Source organism: Ambystoma mexicanum, chromosome 10 (assembly GCF_040938575.1).
Source record: "Ambystoma mexicanum isolate Mex_15411 chromosome 10, UKY_AmexF1_1, whole genome shotgun sequence".
NCBI lineage: Eukaryota > Metazoa > Chordata > Amphibia > Caudata > Ambystomatidae > Ambystoma > Ambystoma mexicanum.
The window spans coordinates 558367755-558393583 of record NC_090932.1 but is presented as its reverse complement, the minus strand read 5'-3'; the positions used below and the strand labels follow the sequence as shown (position 1 = coordinate 558393583).

At 48.1% G+C, this 25829-nt stretch overlaps 1 protein-coding gene and 1 long non-coding RNA gene across 2 annotated transcripts in view; one reads left to right on the top strand and one right to left on the bottom strand.

Annotated features, from left to right (window-relative positions):
• The window catches only part of LOC138491567 (allantoinase, mitochondrial-like), a 2117278-nt gene that overhangs the window by 734366 nt on the left and 1357083 nt on the right, over positions 1 to 25829 (top strand). The window lies entirely within an intron of this gene.
• Positions 7965 to 25829, bottom strand: part of LOC138491568 (uncharacterized) — a 159368-nt gene continuing 141503 nt past the window's right edge. Inside the window, exon 4 of the long non-coding RNA XR_011276040.1 lies at positions 7965 to 8265. This is a non-coding gene — a long non-coding RNA (uncharacterized lncRNA). The remainder of the gene's footprint in view (positions 8266 to 25829) is intronic.

The following is a 25829-nucleotide window of genomic DNA, read 5'->3' as shown; positions in this document are numbered from 1 at the left end:
TCACCCACAGTGCACAGGAACATGAATGCCTTGCTATTAAAATTCCATACCATATTGAAAACATGTCCCACTGGCTGCACAATGTAGACAAGGGTAGACACATAACAGCATTAAAGTAAAGCATGCCAGGCCACATATAGACAAACCTAGACTGGTTGCACCAAAATGCCAGTTGAAGAAGTAACACTCAAGAAGAGAGCACACATTCAAGCCTGGGTCTCTGCGGCCTCTAACAACACAGCCAAACTCTTTAAAATCTGCAAGGAACAGGTAAATCCTGTTGCGGTCTCCACCCCCTCCTGTTCCCTCCCAGGCCCTCTGTATGGCTCTGGCCGCTCACGTCACTGCTAAAACTCAGAGCCTGCTGTCCTCTATCTCCTCTTCCTCTATCTGCCCCCCTTTGGCCATCTCTACCTCTCCTCCACCTTTCTCCTCTTTCTCTCTGACAACACCTGACAAGGTTTCTAGACAAGTCCGATCTATGAAAGTGTTGTCCAAACAGGTGCTCACCTGCTCCTCCAGAACCATCAGGGACCATACTGACACCCTCGCTCCAGCCTTGGCCGATTTCTGAAATCACTCTTTCACCACTGGAACGTTCCCCTCTCCCGTTAAGCACTCCCTTATGTACCCACTCCTCAAGAAGCTGTCTGCCGATTCTACCTGCCCAGCAAACTATTGCCCAATCTCCATCACTTCTTTCCTGGGCAAACTCTTGGAAAAGCTGGCCATCTCCCAGCTTACTCTCCACACTGAATCTGTTGGTTGTCTCCATGACCATCAGTCTGGCTTTAGATCTGCCGGAGGCCCGGAAACTGCTCTGCTGAACACCCGTGAAGATTTGCTCTCTCACTTTGATTCCAGCATTCCTTCTGTGCTAATCCTCCTTGATCTTTCCTCTACTTTCGACACAGTCAACCACGCCATCCTGCTCTATCAACTACTTGAGAACCATGGCATCACAGATCAGGCCCTGGAGTGGCCGACCTCCTTCCTCATGGACTGCCCCTCCAGGTCCAACTTGGTCCCTTTCTATCTGCCACTTCTCTTTCTACCTGTGGCATTCCCCAGGGCTCTATCCTCTCACCCGGGTTTTTCAACCTCTACTTGGCCCCATTGGCCCACCTGATCTCTACCTTCTCCTCTAATGTTCTGTGTCATGCAGTTGACACTCAGCTTTCCTTCAGGCTCCTCTACTCTCTCACTCATTCTTGACTGTCTATCCGCGAATCAGGATTGGTGCACCTCCAACGATCTCTGCCTTAATGCCAGTAAGACGGAGATCATTCTCATTGGGACCCCTGCCCCTGCTTTCCCTCTCTCACCCTGGCCGCCTACCTTGAGCCCTCTTCCTTCACCTTTCTTCGAGGCAAAAAAACCCTCTCTTTCTCTCCTCGTATCTCAGACGTCACCAAGAAGTCGCACTACTAGCTGCTCCTCCTCAAAGGGACTCTTCTCTTTCTCACTTTCCGCCTGAAGCTCACTGTCTCCAGAGCCCTGTTTCACTCTAGGCAGGACTACTGCAACAACCTCTTTCTCAATTTGCCTTCCTCTACTCTCCGCCCTCTGCAACTAATCCAGAACAGGACTGAGAGACTTATCCTTGGCCTCAAGCTGAGGGATTCTATCTCTCCAGCGCTCAAATCTCTCCACTGGCTCCTGGTGGCTGCAAGGATCAAGTTCAAGACCCTTTGCATTGTCCACAAGGCTTTCTGGGGCCGGGGCCCACACTACATCTAACTCTCTCTTCCAAAATACCTTCCTTCTCGAGACCTTCCCTCAGATACCTCCAACTCTCTAAGGGTTAGACGCTTCTCCAGGCAGAGAGTGAGGGGGTAAATCTCTTTCCTTTGCAGGTGCCTTCCTCTGGAATGGCCTCCCTGCCCCTCTCAAACTTGAGCGGACCACCTGAAGTTCCAGAAGCAGCTCAAAATGTTCCTCTTCTCCTCTGCTTTCTCTCTCTCCCTCCCCTGCTTAACTACCTGACCTACCTGTCGGCTGTACCGACTGGTTTCTTGGCTACCCTCAGAGTCTCACCTAGTCCATGCTCTTTCTTGATCAGTAACCCTTGCACTGCCTCCAGGCCTACCACGTACAAAGGGGCTGTAACTGTAACCCTACAGTCCCTTGTTCTCCTTGCACTACCCAGAGTCGCGCTGCCCTGGCTGCACCAACTCAGAGCATTACTGCCCTGTTTTCCCCTCCCCTCTTCCTTGCACTCCCCCTCCCATTTCTCATTCTCGCACTTGAACGATCTGAATGACACAAGGCCTAGTAAGATTGTTTGTCTTGTTCTCCCTCTATCTTCCCTCCCTTGTCTTGTCGTGCCTAGAAACACTTGTGTACAGGCCTGTTATAAATGACTTAAATCATATAATTTCATTTTATGACAGATGTCCAGAAAAATATACAATGCCACAGTAAGAAACGGCTAGACTGGAAGTACCCAAATGCCAATCTAGCCAGGTAATTACACTTTCCAGGTCTGCTTTATCAGAAATGCGCAGTTTAAAAAAAAAGTAATACCAAACTGAGGAATGACTAGACTGGCTGCACCAAAATGCCTCTGTAGGCACTAATAGCACATATCATGCCTGCTTAGCCTGGACATGGACAACCATTATGATTTATCGCACAATCCTGACCCCCACACATCCCTTCTCTCTCCCACCTCCTACCCCATCCTCCAAAATCAGCTCATTGACCCAGAATTACCTTCACGTCCCTCTTCCTTGTGCCAGAGCTTACGTATGAGGCGCCTTGCCTCATAGGTAAGTATTGGGATGAGGAAGAGTGGGACTAGGAGTAATAAAGATTACCAGTAGCTAAATCAGGCATTACCTCCATGTACCTCTACCTCATCCCAGTATTTGTGTATGAGGCAGAGTGCCTCATACACAAGTACTGCCTCATACACAAGTACAGATACGAGGAAGACTAGGGCTAGGAGTAATGACGATTACCAATAAGTAATCAAGGCATTAAACACAAGTAGTGGTGTAACACCATTGAGTTGACTGGGCTTCAGCACCCCCCCATGAAATTTTGGGCTATGTTCACTCAACCTAGCTGAACTTCAGAGCAGTTGCCGGACAGAACAGGACACAGATGTTAAATGGCAACTGGGTTTCGCTGTTAACAAGGGCCCAGCAATTACTAACGTAAAGCATTTCACTTTTAGTACTTGCATTCAAATTACATATTTTTTTGTCAATTGAAATCGTGATGTGGATTTAGTACTTGAATGTCAGGGGAGTGATTTGAAGGTTAGCGAGGGGACAGGAGACCACTCATTCTCACAGCAGTCCATAAATGGGTGCTTTCAGACTTAAAGGAGAGAGTTAACTGCGTGTAACATTGAAGCTGCACCAGAATAGTCTCATTAAAATGCATAAAGAAGTTATATGCCCCCACACAAATAAGTTTTCCCTTTCCCCACCGCCCCTGAAGTTAGCGCCTCTCCCAACATTTGAAGGATTAGCCCCCACCGAAATGTAGGTTTTGTTGCATCCCTGAACACAAGCACACACACCATACACACACACCCACACTCAGCCATCCATAGATTTAAGTGGGCACTCTTTCACCATACAGGCACACCCAGGCAGCGAGCAGTGTACGCGTATTCGTTACTGGCGTTGCTAGATTTTCGCTGCGCCTAGGGTGCAAATGACTCGGGAAATCCATTAATACACGGTGCGCCAAAAAGCTGTTTCGCGCTGCACATGGCGCACGCTCCCTCTCTGCACCAGGCGCGTGCTCTACTTCTGCCCTCGATTCTATGAATTGGCCTGAAAATGTGCTGCGTTGGAAAAAACAATGAGTAAATCTGACAGCCACAGTTGGAAGCGAAACCAGGTTTTATTAATTGCGAGGATGCTAAATTGCATATCTTCCTTAAGAAAAAAGTCACGCCCATTGTAACTTCATTATGCAAATGAGTATGTCTGTAGCCAATGTGACAGGTTGACGTGTTGACTTACAAATAGAAGACCAGTTATCATGTAACAACATATAAAGTAAAAAAGTAATTGGCAATGCTCTATAAAATCTTCAAAATAAATCAAGGAAAAAAGAAGAAGGTGCGTACATAGAAATCTAGCTTCAATGATACTTTGTAAATAAAGTAGGAAGTGAAATGTGCTACTTTAGGACTAATGAAACTTGATGTTCTGATAACATAAACACGTATGCTAATTAGTGTGTTTGTACATATGAAATGTAAATGCTTATATAATTAAATAAATGAGGTCTAGTCTTATTATATTTAGTCACCCTTGCGAGATTGATGGTCCGCAATACAAAAATCTAGAAGGTTTATCAATTATTACATTACAAGACTCAGTCTAGACTTCTAGGATATGGTAAGCTTTGCTCTCTCTTTTCCGGAGGTAAGGTGTACAATCTTGCACTCCTGTGTTACAATTCCATAACATGCGCAAGTTAAACATGGACAAGTACCTTTTCTTTGCCTGGCTAAATATGTGTGTGTATATGATATGTTTTAAGAATCTTTAGTTGGCAAACAGTAGCCTATTTATGCACACGTTTGTAGAAGATTAGAGGTTTACCCTTCGTTAATTTTGCCACGTCAGATCCTTTTGCAGTACCTTTGAACAAAGCTGATTATATTCATCACCAGATCTGGAGACCACCCTACGTAGTAAATACTACTGCATTCAAAATAAACATTCTAATACAATCATGAAATTAGTCCTTTATATCTTCTTGGTGACAATATTTAATGATGCAAAACAAAAGATACTTAGGGCCTCATCACGAGTTTGGCGGTAACCCTTAAATCCGGCAGTAGCGTTGTTACCGCCGGATTTAAGGGTCTGCCAAATCAAGGCTTCGGCAGATTTCTCCCCACCTCTGAGCTGGGGGGAAATCCGCTGAAAATTCGTGCTCATACCGCCGGCGGGAAATCCGCCGGCGCAATGAGCGCGAAATTTCACCATTGATCCCAATGGGGAATGGGGCATTCCCGAATGGGCTCAATGGGGAATGGGGAATTCCATTACCGCCAAACCTGTGATCCGGCTAATAGCGCTGGTGGGTTTGGTGGTAGGGCAGATAGCGCCAGCGCTCCTAGCACCGACGTTACCGCCCAACTCGTGATGAGGCCCTTAATCAGTAGCCAATGAATTTCGGACCACAAATCCATCATCAGCGCTAGCTCCATGGCTCTATGGCTAATACAAAACACATACAAAACTATTTACTATCTGGTGGCAGCATAACTTGTTTTCACAAAAAACTGTATTAACAAAAACGATGTTGTTAATTTGGAAAGACCTGTCCTTCCAGGAAATATGTCGGCTAGAGATTGAGAATTAACAAGGTGGGTCGTGGGAGTCCCTCTGACAGACATTAGTCCTGGTTACGAGAGACTTACCCAGAGTCTTTAGCTCACTATCTTTCACAACCCCCCCCCCCTGTTCATTTGCTAGAGATTGAGACCCATTCACAGGAAAAACAGAGATAGCCTGTGTCGGTGCCCTTTAAACTCTCGTGATAATCGGTAGGTATCTGGTACTCGGTGATGCTAAAAAACTGAATAGAACACATAAAACTCAAAAAGGTATGTACCTTGTCAGGAGTGATGGAGTACTTGGGATTGTGGATGCAGTCTGCAATCTAAATATCATTATTTCCAAACCTCACAGTCGTGATGTGTGGCTAAATGTGTAGGTACAAGATAAAAGATTCGAGACACAACTTACCTTGTGCAGACCTACATGCTATTCCTCCAAATGAAAATTCGCAAGGGTGTGTGGACGTCGTGCATAGGTAATCTTCTATTTACAAGAAACAAATTTCAAACGTGGATGTCATCGCCACGCAGTGACATCATCATGTTGGTCGACCGTATTCGGCACAGGGCAGCATCTTTAAGGGTGCCTATCTCTGTGAGGTAATTGTCAGAATGTGTTTCAAAAGAAAATTAAAGTAATGTATAAAGATATGTGTACATACCAGTGTCAACTCTCAAATACTAGCACTACATTCGTAGAAAGCAGCGATTGCAATGTAATCATATAATGTCTTCGTCATGCAGGTCAAAGGGACCGTACTGTATAGCAAACAGACTCCTGTTAGGGCACCTAAAATAATGACTTAATGTAAAGTACCTGGACTGTGTCTGTAGTTATGTGGGCGCTACAATTGAGTTTCTATTCCCGATAAAACAGAACATTTGTATCATACTGTAAAATCCATGTTTCAAGAAGATCAGATGCGGCACTCTGACAATTACGTCACAGACATAAGCACCCTTATCGCTGTTGCCCTATGTTGAATACGGTCGACGAACCTGATGACATCACTGCCCTGATGACATCACAGCGTGCTGATGACGTCAGCCGTTTGACATTTCTTTCTCGTAAATAAAAGGTTACCTATGCACAGCGTTTACACATGTTGCAAATTTCCATTTGGAGGAACATCATGTCCGTCTGGACAAGGTAAGCAGTGTCTCGAATGAGTCCCTACACATTTGGCCTCACCTTCGGGTCATATGACCATATCTTTGATCACGGCTGCGAGGTGCGGAAATAATTATAAATGTTTACATTGCAGACTCAATCCACAATCCCAAGTACTCCATCATGTCTGACAAGGTACATACCCTTTTGAATTTCATGTGTTCTATTCAGTTTGCATCACTGAGCGCCAGATACCTTCCGATTATCACAAGAGTTTAAATGGCACAGACATAGGATATCTCTTTGATTTTCCTGTGAATAACTCTCAATCTCTCGTTGCATAGTTCCTGGAAAGACAGGTATGTCCAAATTAAAAACACGTATTTTTGTTCATAACGTTTTTGTTAAAACAACAGCTATGCTGCCACCAGATAGTACATATGTTTTTATTTTGTTTTTATTATCCATAGAGCTAGGGCTGATGATGGACTTGAAGTCCGAAATACATCACTACTGATTCTGTCTCTTTAGTTTTAAAGATGGCACAACATGCATCATTATAGATTGTCACCAAGAAGATATAGAGGAATCATCCCATGATAGTATTATAATGTTTATTTTGAATGCAGTAGTATTTAGGGTGGTCTCCAGATCTGGTGATGAATATTATCAGCTTTGTTCCACAATTCTATTTCCTTAAAGAGTGCATTTCAGGTTACTGGTTGACCCCAAATACTGAATGTCATACGGTATTTGCTTCTATACAGTAGTGCCTGTCCTCATCACCCACGTTGTGTAGTATCGGACATCTTCTGTTGTTTATGGGACTACGTTCACCATTCAATGCTCTGTATGTCAATAACAGTGTATTTCTGATTAGGTAGGTATTTTCTCATGTGGTTGTAAAAGAGAAAACTTCTTAACAAGTCTTGTTTTCCTATAGCTGTAACTAAGGAAGATATGTTATAGCTACGGTTGAGAAAATGTTGGTGAATGCAAAACAGGTCAGTCCAGCATCAGATGTGATGATTCTATTAGCATGCCAAACTGCGAGTAAGGTAAATCATTGCCCATTTTGGGAGGATGCATTCATGTTACATACCAAACAGAGTTATGATCGTTGGTTTATTACATTTGTCAAAGATAGGCAATTTTGTTGTGCTAGCCACATTAGTGTCCATAGTGGCAGCCTTTGTTCCTATTTCATATGCGCACTTAATGGTAGAATGCTTCTCTTTGATTTTCAAAAATAATTGCTCCAAACTTGTCAATTCTGATTGGCAGATAATAGAAATGTCATCTATAAAGCATACGTTATACTGAATAGCAGGAAATCCCCACACTCTGGAACGGGGAATTATCACATCGATGTGTGCTGAAAAGAGGATTCGGAAGACAAAAATGTGTACGAAAGTATCAAAAATATTTATTTAGAAGGATACAAAATTGCTTATGTATAAAATCATGAATGAATCAAAAAGAGCAACAATTCAATGCAGGTAAAATCACAATTATAAAAAGACAGAGAGTGACAACACATTTCATTCACATCCAACAATCAGAAACTATCTAATAATCAATCCTAATTCAATCATCCAATAACAAATTACCAATCATATTTATAAAAAGCAATGAGTAACATTTCATCTAATTTCATTTCAACACCAATACAAAGCAATATTCAACATTGTGTGTGTTTTCTTTTTCTAACTTGGAGTGGATCGTAATAGTTATCAAAGTAAGACCCAAGCATATTTCCAAGACTGTAACAAGACCGACCGGTTTCGACGTGTAGGTGTGGTTTCACCACGTCTTCATCAGGGGGCAAAGGACATTTCTAAGACAAAAAATATATATTCATGTAAATCACATGTGATCCAACATTTGCAAAGCTGGCATATGCCATATAACAAGGCTATCTAATCAGAGCACGTTGGGTGCCAAAACTGCAATACCATAATCACCCCATGCAGGGTAAACCACAGTGACATGTGAATGGTGCCCCACTTACTCTGGTGCCATCACCAAAGCTGTGCCTTCAGTGAGCCAGTGTTCCCACACAATGGGGGAGGATCCAACACCAAGCCATGGAACAAGGGGATCAGGAGTGACAAGAGTTAAGAGAAGTCTACCTGGTGTCCTAGGCACTGCGTTCATCAAGGGTGGGTAAGCCTTTTTTTTTAACATTTAGTCAGCATCATTTCAAAAACAGCAAGTCTAGATTCCTACTACTGCTGCAGCCTTTAAATTCTGCACGACCCACACTGAGAGGAACATAGTGTGACTGACTTGCTCCCAGAGATCAAAGAGTGGAGAATTAGAGCTAGGCATATACATTCGCCTATATTACAATTGGGGTACTAATTGGGGAGTCTGGAAAGCAACAATGGCTTGAATATCTTGAAGCTCAGTGCCACCAGAAGGCGTCTCACGTGGCTTGTAGAGAGCAGCAACCTTGCTACAGCTGCAGTTCTTAGAATCAGCGCGACAGGTGTTGGGGCATCAGCAATGGGATGGAGTCGCTCCTGGGGGAGGAATTAATTCAGCATTGAAATATGCATGAAACACTCCAAATGTGGCAGAATCTCAGTGATGCTTAAAATTGGTGGGCCATCTAGGCAAAGTGGCGTCCCTGACAGCAGCATAGAAGGCATGGCATGCATGATGGACAAGGGTTTGTAGTCAAAGTTTCGAATACATAATTTCGAAATGCAATACTTTCGAAACAAAAGGATTGAGAAAAAAAATTGGAATGCATTTTTTTTGGGGGGGGTCCACCTAATCCCCCTTTTTTGGGGGAAAAACCACTAAATGTATCTATGCGAACCCCCCCCCCAAAAAAAACGTGCATTTCGATTTTTTTTCCGATCCTTTTGTTTCGTAAGTATTGCATTTCGAAACTATGGGCCTCATTATGTGAATGGAGGTAATGAAAAAAGGAAGGCGGAATAGTAATAGCGGCATCGTTAACAGGTCCGGGTCATTATGACCCGACATCCCACCAATACCGGCACCGCCCGTACTGTGCCCCCTCATACCGGCATGGGCGCGTACACGTGCCCCTTCGGGGAGCAAATACCGGAATGCCGGTAATAGGAGGACATCACAACCCATGCGGGCATGCAAATACCGGCATCCTGAAGGCGGTAATTAGGGGCTGCACGATGACGGCCATACAGGCATCGCAGACCACCCGTAAACAGCAATCAGCAATCAAGCCAACTGCCACAGGTGCACACAACCACCACAGGTGGACTCAATGGAGTCTGGCCCAGTATAAAATGAGTACACCCACACACCACACCCCTTCCTACACCAAAATGATACCACTAGTTCTTGCAATCATGGCGCTGGAGGACATGCCTATACTGCTACAACTACAGCAACAACAGCAACTACAACAACAACTACAGCAGCAACAACAGGCAGCACAGAGGAGACACAGGAGGAGAAGGAGGGTGAAACAGGCCCAGCAATTACCACCAGTGCAACCAGTAGTACCTCGTAGACAGCCGCCAATCCCTCGCATCAAACCCAGTCCTTTTAATCTAACCCCTGAGCAGATCCACGCCCTGTACTGGTTGGACCGGGACACCATCACCACCAAAGTGGACATGATAGGCAACGACATTGCCAGCCTCATAGAAATACGCACTTCCATCCCCCCGCTACTAAAGGTGGTGTCTGTGCTCCACTTCCTGGCAACAGGCACCTACCAGCACACAGTGGGCCAGCTGCATGGTATTTCACAACCACTATTTTCACGCATGCTGACCCAAGTGCTGGATGCCCTCCTGAAGCACCCACATATCCCTACCACGGACTGACAAGAAGATAGCTGACAACAAAGTAGGCTTCCATGCACTGGCAGGCATGCCCAATTGTGTTGGTGCCCTGGACTGCACCCATGTAGAATTGGTAGTCCCCCATGCGTAGAGGCGGTGTACCGCGATCGCAAGCAATACCACTGCATCAATGTGCAGATGGTATGTGACTCCAGCAAGATCATCACACATTGCTGCGTCCGATTTCCCGGATCAACACATGATGCCATGGTGCTGGTTAATTCAACGCTACCCCGTCACATGGAGCGACATGCTGGACCACGTGCCTGGCTTCTTGGTGAGTTGCCTGACTGGCCAATGGCAGTGCATCAGGGTAGTGATGTGTTGGGATGTATACCCCACCTGGTTGGGAATGGGGGGATGCATACTCCACCTGGGTGGGAATGGGGGGGTGCATACTCCACCTGGGTGGGAATGGACGGTGAGTGGAGAATGCACGCAGAGCTAATGACACCTGACCTGAACCTCCCAACCCCAACATGACATATCATTGGTACACATCTGACCCTTTACGTATATCAATGACCACATGTAAGACGCACAACCTGGCCACCATGTGTATGTCAAGCAATCCATGCCTGAACAGGATCGCAACTGTGCCAATGTGGCTAGTGTGACCATGCACAGTGTAGTATACACAACATAAATTGGAGGCTAAACATTGTCGTACAACCACAGTACATCCGCCTCAGCATGCATTATTTCACCCTGCATCATCTATACAACGCCATTCAAACACCTTATAGCAGTTTAGAATGCATCTACGTAATATTTGTGCATATGTACAGGGACATGTGCATGTCCACAGCAAATAGCTGCGGGCATGACTGTGAATCCTGAAGGTGGCAGCTCAGAGTGACACACACCTATTTGTATTTGCTTGCAGCTGATGGAGGATATCCCTTGAAGCCGTGGCTACTTACCCCTGTGCGGAACCCGCGGAACAGCCATAAAGAGGAGTACAATCGGGTTCACATTCGTACCCATGTTGTGATTGAGCAGACCTTCGGCCTGTTGAAGGCGCGGTTCAGCTGCCTAGGCAGGTCTGGTGGAGCACTCCTTTATGGGCCTGAGAAGGTGGCAAAGATCTCCATGGACTGTGTCATGCTGCACAACATGTGCGTCCGGAGAAATGTACCACTGCCACCTGACATTGACATGCATGCATCGGGTGAGGATGATGAGGATGGAGACGGAGGTGAAGCAGCACCCATGCCAGTACGTGATACAAAGGATGGCGTGCAGTATGCCAATCACTGATTCACAAACACTTCTGAACCACTTTGATAGATATGTGTCAGTGACACACTGGGTCCATGTGGACATGCACACAGGGAATGTTGGGAGTTGGACACTGAACACCGTCATACATTAAATGGAAACACACAAAATGAACAATGTCCAGGCATTGAATGTTTTTTTCACACAACGGGTGTATTGATTCAAACTGCAAAAATGTGACAACCCCCCCCAAACCTCCAGTGAACTCCCAAAACCCCCCAGTAAACTCCCAAAAACCCCAGTTAACTCCCAAAACCCCCCTCTGAACTCCCAAAACCCTAAAGTTAACTCCCAAAACCCCCCAGTGAACTCCCCCTAATGCTCCCATTCACCCCCAACACCATCTGAGCCACTCTCATAGTTCTCCCACACTATTTGCGGGACTTCTTGCATTTCAGTGTGCCTCGCACTCCTTCTCGTATGAGACACAGGGCTGGGGGCTCCAGAGGAAGTGAGGACAGAGGAAGCAGGTGTGGTGGATGGTGAGGAGTCGGTGGGGATTTCCACGCCTGCTGCAAGTCGTGGCCGCTGCATGTGCAGCAGGATGGATGTCAGGACCTGTGTGATGGCCCCCAGACAGTCTCTCATTAGCAATGCCGAGGCATTGACTGTGGCTGTGTTGGCCGTTATGGCGGCTGTGGTCCCCGCTATGGCTGTGGCTATCTCCCGCCTTGTGTCCTCGCCGTCCGCGATATATTGGCGCAGCAGGTCCAACATTGACTCCTGTCTGGCCTCCACCATCACCAGCTGTACCTCAAGGCTGTTGGTGTGAGCAGCAGTGGTCGAGGGTGCTGTCACAGGGCCTGCATTATCAGTGCTGTCCTTGGGGATGGGGCTCAGGCCGGAATCGTGCAGGCAGGGATCGGCACTGCACTAGGTGGGTGAGGGTTGAGTTTGGGGTGGGGAGTGGACACGGGGCTTGGGGTGTGAGGACATGCAACATGCGTCACTTCTTCCTGGTCCACATATTCCTCCACGTCATCTTTGGTGGTAGCCAGTTGTTCTAGGGCCTCACCTTCCACTGGTGTAGGTGTCGGCAGCTGGGTGTCCACAGTGTCAGGCACACTGGGTGTAGGTGTTGGCAGCTGGGTGTGCACAGTGTCAGGCACACTGGGTGTAGGTGTGGGCTGCGAGGCAGCCCCGGAGGTGGTGCTGTCGGTTTCCATTTTCTGTGGCTGGGACGTGGATGCCCTTGTGGTGGTATCCTGGCTGGCATCTTCTCCATCGGTCCCTGGGGGGTAGAAGAGATTCAGGGCATCAGTGATGGTGTTACATGCCAGATGCATTCTATGGTGCTGTGGAGTATTTCATTAATCATGCATTCATGTCTTACAGGTGTGTCACACAGGGTAGTATGAGGGGGCATTTTGACATTTGCTGCATGGCAGGTGGCATGCCGTTGCATTGGGGTATGTGTGATGTGTCACATGGGCATGGTCCGTGTGTGTTGGCTGTGTGTTGGTAATGGGATTGGCACTCAGCATGCATTTCAGTGTGGCAGGGTTTGGCCCTCCATCTGGACAAGAATATGTTCATGTGTGTGTTGGGACATGCATTGCCTTGCCTAGACTCTTCCACATCACTTGTGCTACGTCGTGGTTTCCCCTACAGGGATCTGTAGGGCCACTCACCTCCATCTGATGATGTTGCCACCCCCTCCTCCATCTCCCCAAGTCCCTCGATGGACTCCAGATTGATGAAGGTGCTTGCCGTCTCCTCCCAGGTGGTCAGTTTGGCAGGAGAGTGGGGACCCCCATCTGTAGCCATGGCCTCCCTCCTGTTGCTTGCAAGGGTATTACAGACCCTGAGGCGGAGGTCATCCCACCTCTTCTTGCAATCCCTCACTGTCCGTGGGGTGGTTCCAACAGCGGAGACCATGCGGGCTACCTCCTGCCAGATCTCCTTCTTGCGCTGCTGCACCTCACGCTTCAGGTTCGGATCTTTTATCACATCAGCATGTGCGGCAAGGGTGTCAGCAAGCATGTTCAATTCTGCATCAGAAAAGCGCTTTTTCCGCAGACGGGGGGTAGTCTTCCGGGTTGCCTTTGACATGGTGTACGTATTGCCACTGGTCTCTCCTGAAAACAACTGTTGGTTTGGGAGGATTGCAATGGATTGTGTTTTTAAAGATGGCGCTGTCACTTTTCCCGTTCCGATGCAATGACGTTACTTCCGGGTCCGGTATTACGAGCCCGGTATTAGCATGTTGTTATTACCGGGTCGGTATTAAGGTGTTCCTCCTAGGCAGAGGCGGTATTGGCGGGTCCCGTGATGGCGCTATAGGGGGGTTGGAGGGCCTTTAGCGGCATGCCGGTGTGGCCATTACCGGCATGGGGGTTCACGCATGATCGCGCATTCGTAATCACCCAATATTAGCGGCGTCATACGAGCACGGACCCGCTCGTACCTCCATGCCGGTAATGACCCCGTTTTTACCGCGCTACTCATAATGAGGCCCAATGTATTCGAAACTTTGACTGGACACCCTGGGTCTAACCTTCCATGAACAGAGAAAGTGTATGTGGGGTTGTGACTGAAGCATTGTGGACTCAAGCAAATGCAGAGCCGGTGGTGGCCCATTGGCCCTTGGAGGTGTGGAGTGCCAGTTTTCTTAACATGCTGCCAGAGGGGCACATATGTGAAGGCTGACCCGAGATGGGGAATGCAGCCGTCATTGTGCTGCTAGTGCAAGGGGGCTAGATGATTACTTACCTTCACCGATTCACAGGATTCACTAGCTTATTGCCGCAGGGGTACAAGATGAATAGCTGCCCCAGAAGAAAAATCACCTGCGGTATATTGGAAGCTGCTGAAGTCATGTGATATGTTCTGTCATGCGTGTGGACAGGGATACTGTTGTAGCAGTATCTAGCATGTACAAGAACTTTGAACACACCAAGCCGTGAAAACCACCCGATACATGCCTGCTGCGCAGTATTATAGTATGTCCACAATTCCATGAATTGAAAACAAAGTGTAATTATTGTATTATTTTTTGTTCTATGATATCATCGCATTCTGACAAGTTCAGTGAATGATATGACTTGCTGAATAGTGCACCTGTAGTAAGTGCACAATGCAGCAGAGGGAGCTTAGAAGTAGGAGTGCATAATATATGATTATCCAGAAGCCATGCCTCACAACCTCTCGGTTTTGTTGGGTGGGTTGGAGCATCAGAGAGGGGCACTTCAAGGGAAACAATCCAGGAGCAGCAATGTGGGGGAACTCAAGGGGACCAGTGGCTATATGTAGAAGGATCAAGCCAACGCTTATGTGTTGAACTCCCATTGTTCCATAGAATTCAGCCCGCTTTCGAAGGTTTTCAGAATGAATATCCATAGCTGTTCTTTGTAGGACAGCTTATTTGCTTCCTGGGCACTGTTAGTGTCATATATTTATTCTATGCTTAAGCAGGAAAAGTAAGAGCAGGTCAGTCACATCATAGACCTTTCAGCATGAGTCATGCAGCATTTAAAGCCTGCAGCAGTAGTAGGCATCTAGAATTAGTGCTTTTTTAATTATTCTGACTATATGTTGAACTACAGCATTAACAATTTCTGCAGAATTCATTGTTTGTGAAAACTCAGAAGCTTTTAGTGTGGAGCGTGGTGCTCCAGCTTAAACTAACCATTTAATAGTTTGACCAGCAATAACACAATCAACATATAGAGCGGTAGAATCAATGAATATGAGTGGTGCAGCAGGTTCTGACACCCCTTGGCAATTCTAACCATTGTTTTGAAGTGGTGGCGGTTCAGGCTGGGACCTAGCCATTCCACTTGGGGCGGATGGCTGTCCACCTTGACCGACATACTGAGGCTGAAGTGGACACTCGGCTTTCCAGTGTCCAAACTCTTTGCCATAGTTAAACTGATCGCTATACTTCTTTGTGTAATAACTTTAAACAGTTTGCCCTAGTTCATATGATTGGGGTGCTCCTCTCCCTCTTCCCCATCCACGCCCTCACACTCCTTGCTTGGGGCAGACTCCTGCCCTACCCTGGGAGGTTGTAAACTCTGTATCTGCAACGCACAATTATGGCTTCAGTTCTTTTTTCAATTGAACCTTTTCCTGGAAGTGTTGAGCAGCTAATTACACCTCTACCAAACCGTTTCCTCTGCACCCTATTAGTACTGCCTTAATTTCCTCTAATACCATGGGTAGTAAACCCATAACAAACTGAGCCGCCACAGCTTGAAGCACTACAATAGCTGTGTCAATGATCCCGGAATATTGCTTAAAACATTGTTTCAAACATACAAGATATTCAGCAGGATGTTCACCCCTGGCTTGATTGCATGCAGTAATTTTAGACCAATCAGTGTTTCGAGGGCACATTTCAGTAATAGTTTTTACCAGCCTATTATTAAATGTTTTCAGGTCCCTAGCAGTGCAGGTTCTTCAACTGACCAATTGGCGTGGTCTTTCAGCAGGGTAAATGTATCTGTGGGTGGCATGGCTAACAACAATTGATTCAAATCAAAACACGTTCGGTAATAGCAATTTATTATGACCTGAAGCTCCTCTTTAAACTTCACAGAATCTTCTCGTAACTTTGGGAATCTCAGAAAGATATTAAACAAATCAGTAGTGCTCCAGAGGCCACATACAGTAGATAATGCATTGCCTCCTCCAGGAAGCTGCCTGAGCTGGAATGCACCAGTACTGGTATTGGCTGTCAAATTCTGGAACCCTTCATACATGGCTGAGGAAGCCCAACTAAAGTTTGGAAATCTCAGCTCCTATTTCAGTGTTCAGTGGGCCAAGCATAAAGTGTATGGGGTGGTGCTGATGATAGGTTGGCAGTTGTGTAGAGTCTGTGCTAGCCGGTTGATGGTCGGGTGCAACATTTAAAATGGCATGGTTGTAAGTGTTCAAAATATCTTTGGGACTTTACTTTAATGTGGCTCCCCGTGGTTTACAGGATATAAACATTTGTACCTAGCTTTGTTGGCCTGTACCTGTATGTTGGAGTACTCAGTTTTCAGGGATTTAACTTGCTCATGGAGCTTTTCTTGAGTGTCTTTCAGTCCCCTGGTCTTGAACTCAGTCTGTCTCTTAGTAGCTTCGGTATGCCAATCTAGATAGCTGTCCCACTGCCGTTGGTGTACACGTGCACTTTTTTTTCTAAACCCTTACGTAGGTTCGTAATCTAATCTAAGTCAATTGTGCCTTCCCGGGAGAAATGTCTAAGTGACTCACTTTGTAAATATTTGTGCCATTTATCCGGGTACTTACGTGCTTTTGGCGAGTAGTGAGCAAACATGAAGTGTGCTGGACTTCCTTTACGAGCAAGTGGCACTTGTCTAGACTAACCTAAACCCATTTTCACAGGGGTAAGACCAGATATGAAATATTATGGATCCAGGTCCATTCCTAACTTTGTCTGCCTCAGGACGCTATTGTGTCCTGTGGCTGGCAGAGTTGGTACGGCTCATAGCAGACCGCTCTGCCACATCTAAACGTAGGCTCAGGTAACACCACCTATCTTCCCTTCCTCCTCCTTTACAGAAGTTTTAGTGGTACCCTGCAGGTGTTGGTCGAATTCAGATGACTGCTTGTTAGAGAGATTTTTAATTTCTGTGCTAATTCAACCTTAGATACCCCTAGCTCTTCTTCTGGAATTAGGGCATGTGAATTTTTACTCCTGAGTGAGTGGGACCTTTTTCTCACTCTCTCATGTATTTTTCCTGACTAGGATTTCTGTGTTTCACTGATTTATGGAGTCTGACAAACTCCATACGCATCTGCTTTTTGCATGGTGACACACAGCACCTTAGGTGCAGTGCCACTAAGAAGTCCCTTCGACTTCTGGGAATGTTTAATTACATTTTCTTGAGTGAAGTGCCATTCCAAAGAATAGTAAGAAGATCCCTGTCTTACTTACCTTTCTCTTTGTGGGACCAACACACACCATCCTATGTGGAGTGCTGGGGGGTTACTTAGTAATTCCCTATCCCACTTCTCATGTGACATTTTTTGTTACACTAACATACTTTAAATGGCTGGTGGCAGTAGTTTAATTTTACTACCAGTGTGCATTTTTACTGCAGGCTAAATCCTCTGCTGCAGTACAGCACCAATGGGTGACCTTTTTCCCAAAATGGCCCCTGTCTTCTTTTTTTGCCATTTTCTGTTTCATTTCCTTGTTGGATTTTACTCTGTTAGTTGAAACAGGCTTGATTCCTTTGTGTGTTTGCCTTTGGCGGGCTTCAGCCCTGAAGCCGCCCAGGCTCAAGTGTGTCTGGAAAGGCAGGAAGTGAGGGAGGGTTCGCAAACATCCCTGTCCTTTGTCGCAAGGTGTCCCTGAGGGAAACCAGTCTCGATTGGCCGGCTAGCTGTACTGAAAGGACAGCCACCCCTCGGTGTGATTGACAGCCTAGGCTGTGAATGAATTGGAAATTGCATAAAAAGCGAGGTTTTTGGGACTAGAGTTGACTACTGGAGAGGAGCATCTGACAACATGGCAGCGAGACGCCAGCAGCACCCTCCTGGACCACAAAGTGCCCGGTGAAGCCCTGCAGCTGTGCTGATCCAGTTTTCAAATCGATTGGGAAGACCCGTATGGGATGACTTCCTCCCAAAGGCTGGTGGGACCAACTAGTCTCAAGACAAGCTTCAATTTGGCAGAACCCCTGACTTGCTGTGCTTCACTAGAGGTGCAGAAACCCAATGCCAGGGGTCCTGTGACCATTGACGAGTGCATCATCTTGCAAAGTCTGAATCAGTCCAAATCTTCGAGGGCTTCCAGAAGACCGTATTGAAGCAGAAAATATTCATCCAGAGTCCCCTCACCAGAGTTCAGGACCGATGCAGCAAGCTTCTTCCAACAGAGTTTTCGTTCTTCGTTGGTGCAGAGGAAAAGGTGCCAAAACACGCTAAAACAAAGGAAATCCATTGCTAGGGAATCCCTCTCCTGAGTCCTGTTGCAGGAGCCTGCCAGACATCCACTCTTTCGTCACCACGACCAAGGTCCAGAAAAACGAGTCTGCCAAGCTGTACCAAGGAGGAATTCAGCTGGAAAATGTGTCTTCAAATCACAGGTACTGTGGGGCGTGGGGTATTCACCTCTTAGCCATAATTTGTGCTTCCTGTCGTGAGAAGTGCTGTTTGGACTTTATCTCAACTCTCCTGCGCTGGCCTATCAGCTTGTGCTCTCTACAAAGTAGCTCAATTGAGTTAAAGTGATTTCTTCTGAACTTACTAACTTTGTCAAGACTTTATCTAAGAACTAGTGCATCAGAACTATTGACTTTTTCCATTGACTTTGGCTGTCCTTGCTCCCTAAAGGCATTCCTCTGAACCTATTGGCTTTGGGTGTACTTGTTCCCTCATAGGTCATAATTGTTGACTTTGGGCCTCATTACACGGTAGGCGGTAACCATGGCGCTATTAGCGCCATGGTTGCCGCCGGTATTTTACCGTTTCCGCCTTGGTGGATGGCGGAATTACCGCCCTACTCCAAGGTGAGCGGGGGCGGTAATTCCCCATTCACCAAGGCACTTCCCCATTCCCATTTTTGCCCCCATAGGGCATAATGGGAATGGGGAAGGAGCTAATTACGGTACCGCAAATTGTGGTACCGTAATTAGCACCAAGGTCCCTTTGTGGCACCCTACTTTAACGGCTGGTAAAACCAGCTGTTAAGGTCGGGTCCCGCAAAGGGAACTCATAGTAAGGCGGTAAGCGTTTACCGGTACCGGTGCCCTTACCGGTACCGGTAAACCCTTACCGCCTAACGTGTAATGAGGCCCATTGTTATTTATGGGATACAAGTCTATCTGCCTCCCTTTGGGAGACTGTAATTGTTTTACAAACTGTTGAAAGTTTGTTTTAAATCTTATTCTAACCTTTCCTTCCTTAAACAACTCAATAACTGAATTGGGAACCAGAATAAGTGCAATACTGACCTTTACTGAAGTCACTCCATGTGCTGGAACATGTGCTAGCATAAGAAAAGTCTTTACTAACATTTATTGGCCCTCATTACGACCCTGGCGGAAAGTGACTGACCGGACCGCAACAGCGTAAATAGCGTTTCCGCCATTGCACGAAGGAGCAAAGAGCGGTCCATTCCGACCCATCGGGCACGAGCACCACGCCATGGCGGAAGTGCAAAGTCCGCGATGGCGCAAATGGCCCCAAAACGGCCCACACCGCCGCCGTACGTCGCCCTAGGTGCAATACCGCCACCCATCACAGCGGACACCGCAGAGTGCGCCTACCGGAAAGTACGGTGACCGGAAATATACGGAAACGGAAGTAAAAACATGGGCCCGGAACGGGAAACAACCCGCCGTACACCTATAAAACCACTAAAACCACACTACCACTAAAAACACAACCCTGAGACACACCCCAACCCGTCATCCACCCTAGCGAAACCAAGAAAAATGGGAAAAGCAGCGAAGAAAGCGTGCGACCGCAAGCGGCAGGTCCACTTCTCCCGCGAGGAACTCACCGTGCTAACAGAGACCCTCCAGGAGAATGCTGCCGTCGTCTTCTCCACGCAAATGACCAGGACGGCACTTGCGAACAAGAAGGCCATATGGGCTCTGGTAGCACAGCGGGTAAGCGCGGTTGGGACCGCACCCCGCACACCACAACAATGCCGAAAGCGGTGGGACGACCTGCGGATACGCGTCCGCAGCATACTCTCTGCCAACCGCAACATTGCCACAGCCACCGGGGGAGGTCCTGAATCACCCATCAAGTTGACCCCCTGGGAAGAAATCTGTGCCTCCACCATCGGAATGGAGAGCATTGAGGGAGTCGGAGGGATGGAGAAAGGAGTGCAGACATCCGAAGAATCAGGTAGGTGGGCCAGATAAAACAATGCTAAAACCACAATGTCCAATCATGTGAAGTACCATGTGTCCACATAGTGCAACAGGAACACATGTCCAGGAGAACGTCCACACACATCGCCCTCATAGCGCACCTTAAAACCACAATAAATACATAAATAATTAAAAACCCCTAAAACACCCACCACACGTCCAGCAGGCACACCCTAACTGCAGGCTGCCAAACAACTGCACCCTCACCCCACACACAAATGAAAGCACCTCTAAGGCCCCGACCCAAATCACCCTCATGTACCACCCCAATGCATGTGATACAATGCCATTCCAATACCCACCGACCCATTAATAACCCTCGCCCTCCTTTACTCCACCACAGGGTCCGATCCAAACGACGAGCATCAGGACACCCCTACCAGCACACCTGCAAAGAGGGCCAAGACCAACGGCCAAAGACCCTCCACCTCAGCTGCACGCATCAAGACACGGCAGCAGCACAAATCAGGTGGCAGCACAGAGGAGGGAACATCAACAGGCACCCCAGCAGCCAGCATGCCCACTACACCACCACCACAGGTCCCCCCAACGGATGCCACAGAAGGCACTGGCTCTGGTGGCAGCAGCACCATAGGTGACACCCCAATGATGGCAGCATGCTCCGACACAGAAGACGGAGATGTCGAAGTCAGATCCATCCATGACCTGTCCCAATCCCCCTGTCTGTCCCATCCCGTACAACATGAGAATACCACGCAGGGGCACCCACAAGACGACGACTGGCCATCCCCCCCAAGCCCTGTGGCAAGGCAACATGAGGTCAACAGCCCCTCTGTGACCCCCCCGCAAATGGCCATGGCCCAGCAGAGGCAACAGTCCCTCGACAAGTTAATCGGGCAACAGCAGCAACTGGCCACGCTCCTCAAGGACCATGCCGATGAATGTGGGGGCACTAAGGCAGACATAGAAACATCAACTGAGACACTCAGGGCAGAAATGGAGAGAGGTACAGAGACACTAAGGGCACAAATGGAGAGTAGCACCGAGAGCCTGAGAGTCCAAATGGAGAGAAGCACCGAGAGCCTGAGGGGGGAACTGCATGCGACGTCCAAAGACGTATGTGCCGAACTTGCTGCAGTGCGCCGTGTGCTCACGGAGCTCTCACAAACCCTTAGGGACATGCATGGACGTGAGCAGGCAGAGACATCTTCCGTTGCTAGTTCCGTCCAGGGCAGCCCCCAACGTAGATCTGGGAGGAACCTGCGCTCCACAGGCAGGGGTGCCCCTGACACCCGCAGAGGGGGCTTGCAATAGCGACAGTCCACTGACAATGAGCATCTTTGGACACTGGTGTTCGGGGGGGAGGTAGGAGGGTGGAGGGGGTGTGTTGGGCTCACTTGGGTGGCGGGTCGATAGGGTGTTCAACATGATATCACATATGCCATAAACAAGTGCACGATCAACCAATGAGATGTGTCGACAATGATCATTATGTACTAGGCCATCCTAGGCGTATAGTCCATATTGTGCATGTACCAGACACACACAGTGCCACGAGTCCCGTGTCCATGTATCAGCCACCAGGCGTGAGTGCTAGAAGCATGCATCAATGACATGCTGACGAATGTCACGGCCCTCCGGTGCCTCGCAGACTCCTTGAGGTGCTGCCACATCCCCACCCTCATCATGACCATCATCAGGTGCTTGCAGTTCTGCGTCTGGGGGCATGGGCACATTTCTACGTACGCACATGTTGTGGAGCATGACACATGCCATGACCATCTTTGCAACCTTCTCATGGCGGTACAGGAGTGCCCCGCCAGACCTGCTGAGGCAGCGGAAACGAGTCTTCAGTAGGCCGAATGCCTGTTCAATGACTACACGGGTACGTGAGTGGGCATGGTTGTAGTCCTCCTCATGCTGGTCCCGTGGGTTCCGGACTGGTGTGAGGAGCCATCTCTTCAGTGGATACCCAGCATCACCTGTATGTGGACGATAAACGTATGATGTGGAATGCCATTGCTACGTACGCACACCCCCCCCCCCTTCCTGCCAGGTCATTGCCGCATCACATACCCCACATCATCATGCATGAAAAGAGACTCACCGAGTAGCCAGGATCTGTTCCCTGCGTGTCGCTCCATGTAGCGTGGTATAGTAGAGTTCCTCAAGACCATAGAATCATGGGTTGATCCAGGGAATCTGGCACAACAATGTGTAATGATCCTGTTGGAGTCACACACCATCTGTACATTCAGGGAATGAAATTGTTTTCGGTTGCGGTACTGGGCCTCCATGGCATGTGGGACGACCAATTCCACATGGGTGCAGTCGATGGCACCAATGCAACCCGGTATGCCGGCAAGTGCATGGAATCCCACTTTAGTGTTGGTAATGTCCTGCTCCGAGCGTGGTAGAGAGATGTAGTCGTCTGCGTGCTTCAGGAGGGCATCGAGCACTTGCAATAGTGTCCGTGAGAACAGTGGCTGAGAAATGCCATGCAACTGTCCGACTGTGTGCTGGTAGGTGCCCGTGGCCAGGAAGTGGAGTACAGACACCACCTTCAGTAGGGGTGGGATGGCGGTTGGGCTGTCTATCATGCTGACAAGGTCAGCCTGTGTCATGTCCACTATTGCGGCTATGGTGTTCCGGTCCAAACGGTAGAGGGTGTGGATCTGCTCATCAGTGAGGTTGAACGGATGTGCTCGGAGGCGTGGGATTGCGGGCTGCCTGCGTGGTGGTAGTGGCTGTGCTGGCGGCCCTTGCTGGCCCTGCCTTGGCCTCCTCCTCCTCCTGCGTCTCCTCCGTGCGGCCGGTTGTAGTTGGTGTTCGTCTTCTTCTTGGAGTTGGAGTACTTGCAGTGCTATCAGGTCCCCCAGGGCCAACATCGCGAGTCCTGCCGGTAGCATTTCGGAGTGGGTGTGGTTGTGGGAGGAGACTGGGTGTGCACTTTATGTGTTTTCAGGCTGTATGGCCTCCACCTGTGGTGATTCATTCCACCTGTGCAAGCTGCTCTCCCCTTTGGGCGAGCACGTCCCGCACACAACGCTGCTATTCGAGGAACGGCATCTTGCTATTGCAATCATGTATTTGTACCCGATGGCCGTGTAACATTTGTTGATATGTACATTCGGCTATGGTCCCATTGTTTCACAAACAATCTTTGCAGTCGCGAACAGACTTGTGATGGGTCAGTGGAACGTGGTACTCGAGTAACGGTGGGCCCTCATGCATCACTGTACAGAGTTGCAACGACGGGCGGGGCGTCCCATTAGTGGGTGATGGCAGTTGACATTTTCACTCACAGCTGCACTAGCTGGATTAATTTGTGATTTCAAACGGCCACAGATGCCTTTTCGACGTGATGTTGCAAATGAGGAATTCGAAGGCCGGCGCTTTCGGTCTTCGGCTAGCGGAGAGGAGATGCCCACAGGTCTGACTGCAAGTATAATGTTCTATTGTTCGATGTCCTTGAGACAGAGGCCATGGCGAGGAAGCAATGATTGATATGAATAGTTTGGGATGCGCTATAGTGACGTGGGCGATGAGGCCGGACGTTCCCAAATTCATGTAACTTCACAACACAGAAATTACGGGCTGGGACACTGTGGATTTTGCAGGCTGCATAACGCACAGACTCAATGGAAATCCCGAATGTCTTGTGAGTAAATATTCCGGCGTTTTTATAACAGGATGAGGGAATGATGAATGGATGCATGGCCAGCTGATTTGATACAGGGTTTGCCATGTAGAGGGCTTGTTGGAATCTATCCGCCTCCCCTGCGCTATGTGATGCAGGGCTGTCATAGTGGAACCATCGTCTATCTGGCCTTGTTGAGCCCTCCCTGTCTCGACGCGCCTTCAGACACTTGTGTCCATGCACGTTAACATTCCCATCTGATGGAATCTGTTTTGACAGACGCATGCACAGGTACACTCGTTTGGGATGGTGTTTACACCTCGATATAGATAGTTATGAGTGGCAAGTGGTTTTGGGGTGGTGATGATCCTTTGGAGTGGGCTAGCATGCATATGGCTGTGGATTTAGTGTGGTCATTGGAGTGAGTTGTTCGAATGTAGTTCTGATGGCCATTCTGTTCTTTTTCTTTTCTTTTTGTTGACAGGTATCTCCTACCCTTTTGCCACTGCCATCTGTATGCCACTCCTGCAGATGGCGTTTACTCACGACACCTGCTGCTTCGTGTTAATCAGTGGAGCAGCATTACGATCTTATGGGACGATCGCCAATGGGCCACATGCCCTTACGCAGTACTAGTGGCTCGGAGCAACATTTCGGCCTTTCAGTTGGACTAGTGCCTCCCCATTGGGACGGGCCTGCGGTTCTGTGCGCTTCCATGTTGCCTTTTCGTACGTGAATGTGGCTCTGTGTACCATGATAGGACAGGGCGTCACACAAGTAGTAGCTGGTCATTCCTTGCGGATGCAGCCCACAATGGTGATATGTGTTTTGGAGTTCATGGACTGATGGCTGTATGAGCTTGGTGATTTAGTTGTGCATTAAATTTCTATTCTGATATGGGCCGTGTAGCGTTCTTCTTTGCGAGTGATGTGGCATATTCCTATTTGGGGAGCTATGTATTGTGAGGAGATCTGCATTGGGTTCCGGTTTCGGAGTATAGTCGCGTGGTACTGTGCTGGGCGCGTTTGCCTACGGAGCCCAGTGAGGTCAGGGATGGGGGATGCCAATATGACTGTTTGGATGTTGTCATGCTCAGGGGCGGGGGATTGGGTTTTGTGTAACAGATGCCGGTCAGCCAGGTGGACTGGTGGAATGTTGTGATTTTCGGAATATTGCTGGTCACAGGTGCCTGTGTTTGCGTGCGTTTCGGGGGGGGAATGTGGTCATGTCCATTGGAATGGCTTCTGTATTCGTGCCATCTGTGCCCTGCAGCTCCCATTGGCCCCTCTTGTGGATCTTTTGTTCGTTGGCATGCATGGGTGACTTGTACATTTCACTGGTAGCATTGTGACTTCATTGCACCTACGAGGAGTTGTGCTTTGTGGGCAGGGAGCGGTGTACAGGCACTCAGTGGGGCTGTTTACGGTTGATTCGCGTTGCCGTACTTCTCACCATGGCGGAATGTTGCTTTCCGCCATGCTTGATGGCGTTAGGTACATGTCCGCTAGGGTCGGAATTCGCGTACCCTTGCGCCATGGTGGTATTTACGGTTTGGCATGGCGCGCGCGCGCGTACTTGGTGCAGTTAGCGTTGGCGTTCACTACGGTGTCGCTAATGACTTCGTACTTTGCGGTGGCGGGTCATAGTCGCACCGAGCGCTATTCGATGGCGGTATTGCATCTCCGCCATCGTTTTCCGATTTCCGCCAGGGTCGTAATGAGGGCCATTGTCTTTTAAAAACTGAATCCTAACTTTGATTGAATTTTACTAGTTGTTAGGAAAGATTTCATAATTGTAGGTAATTTTCCTTCCATGCGACAACCCCCAAACATTT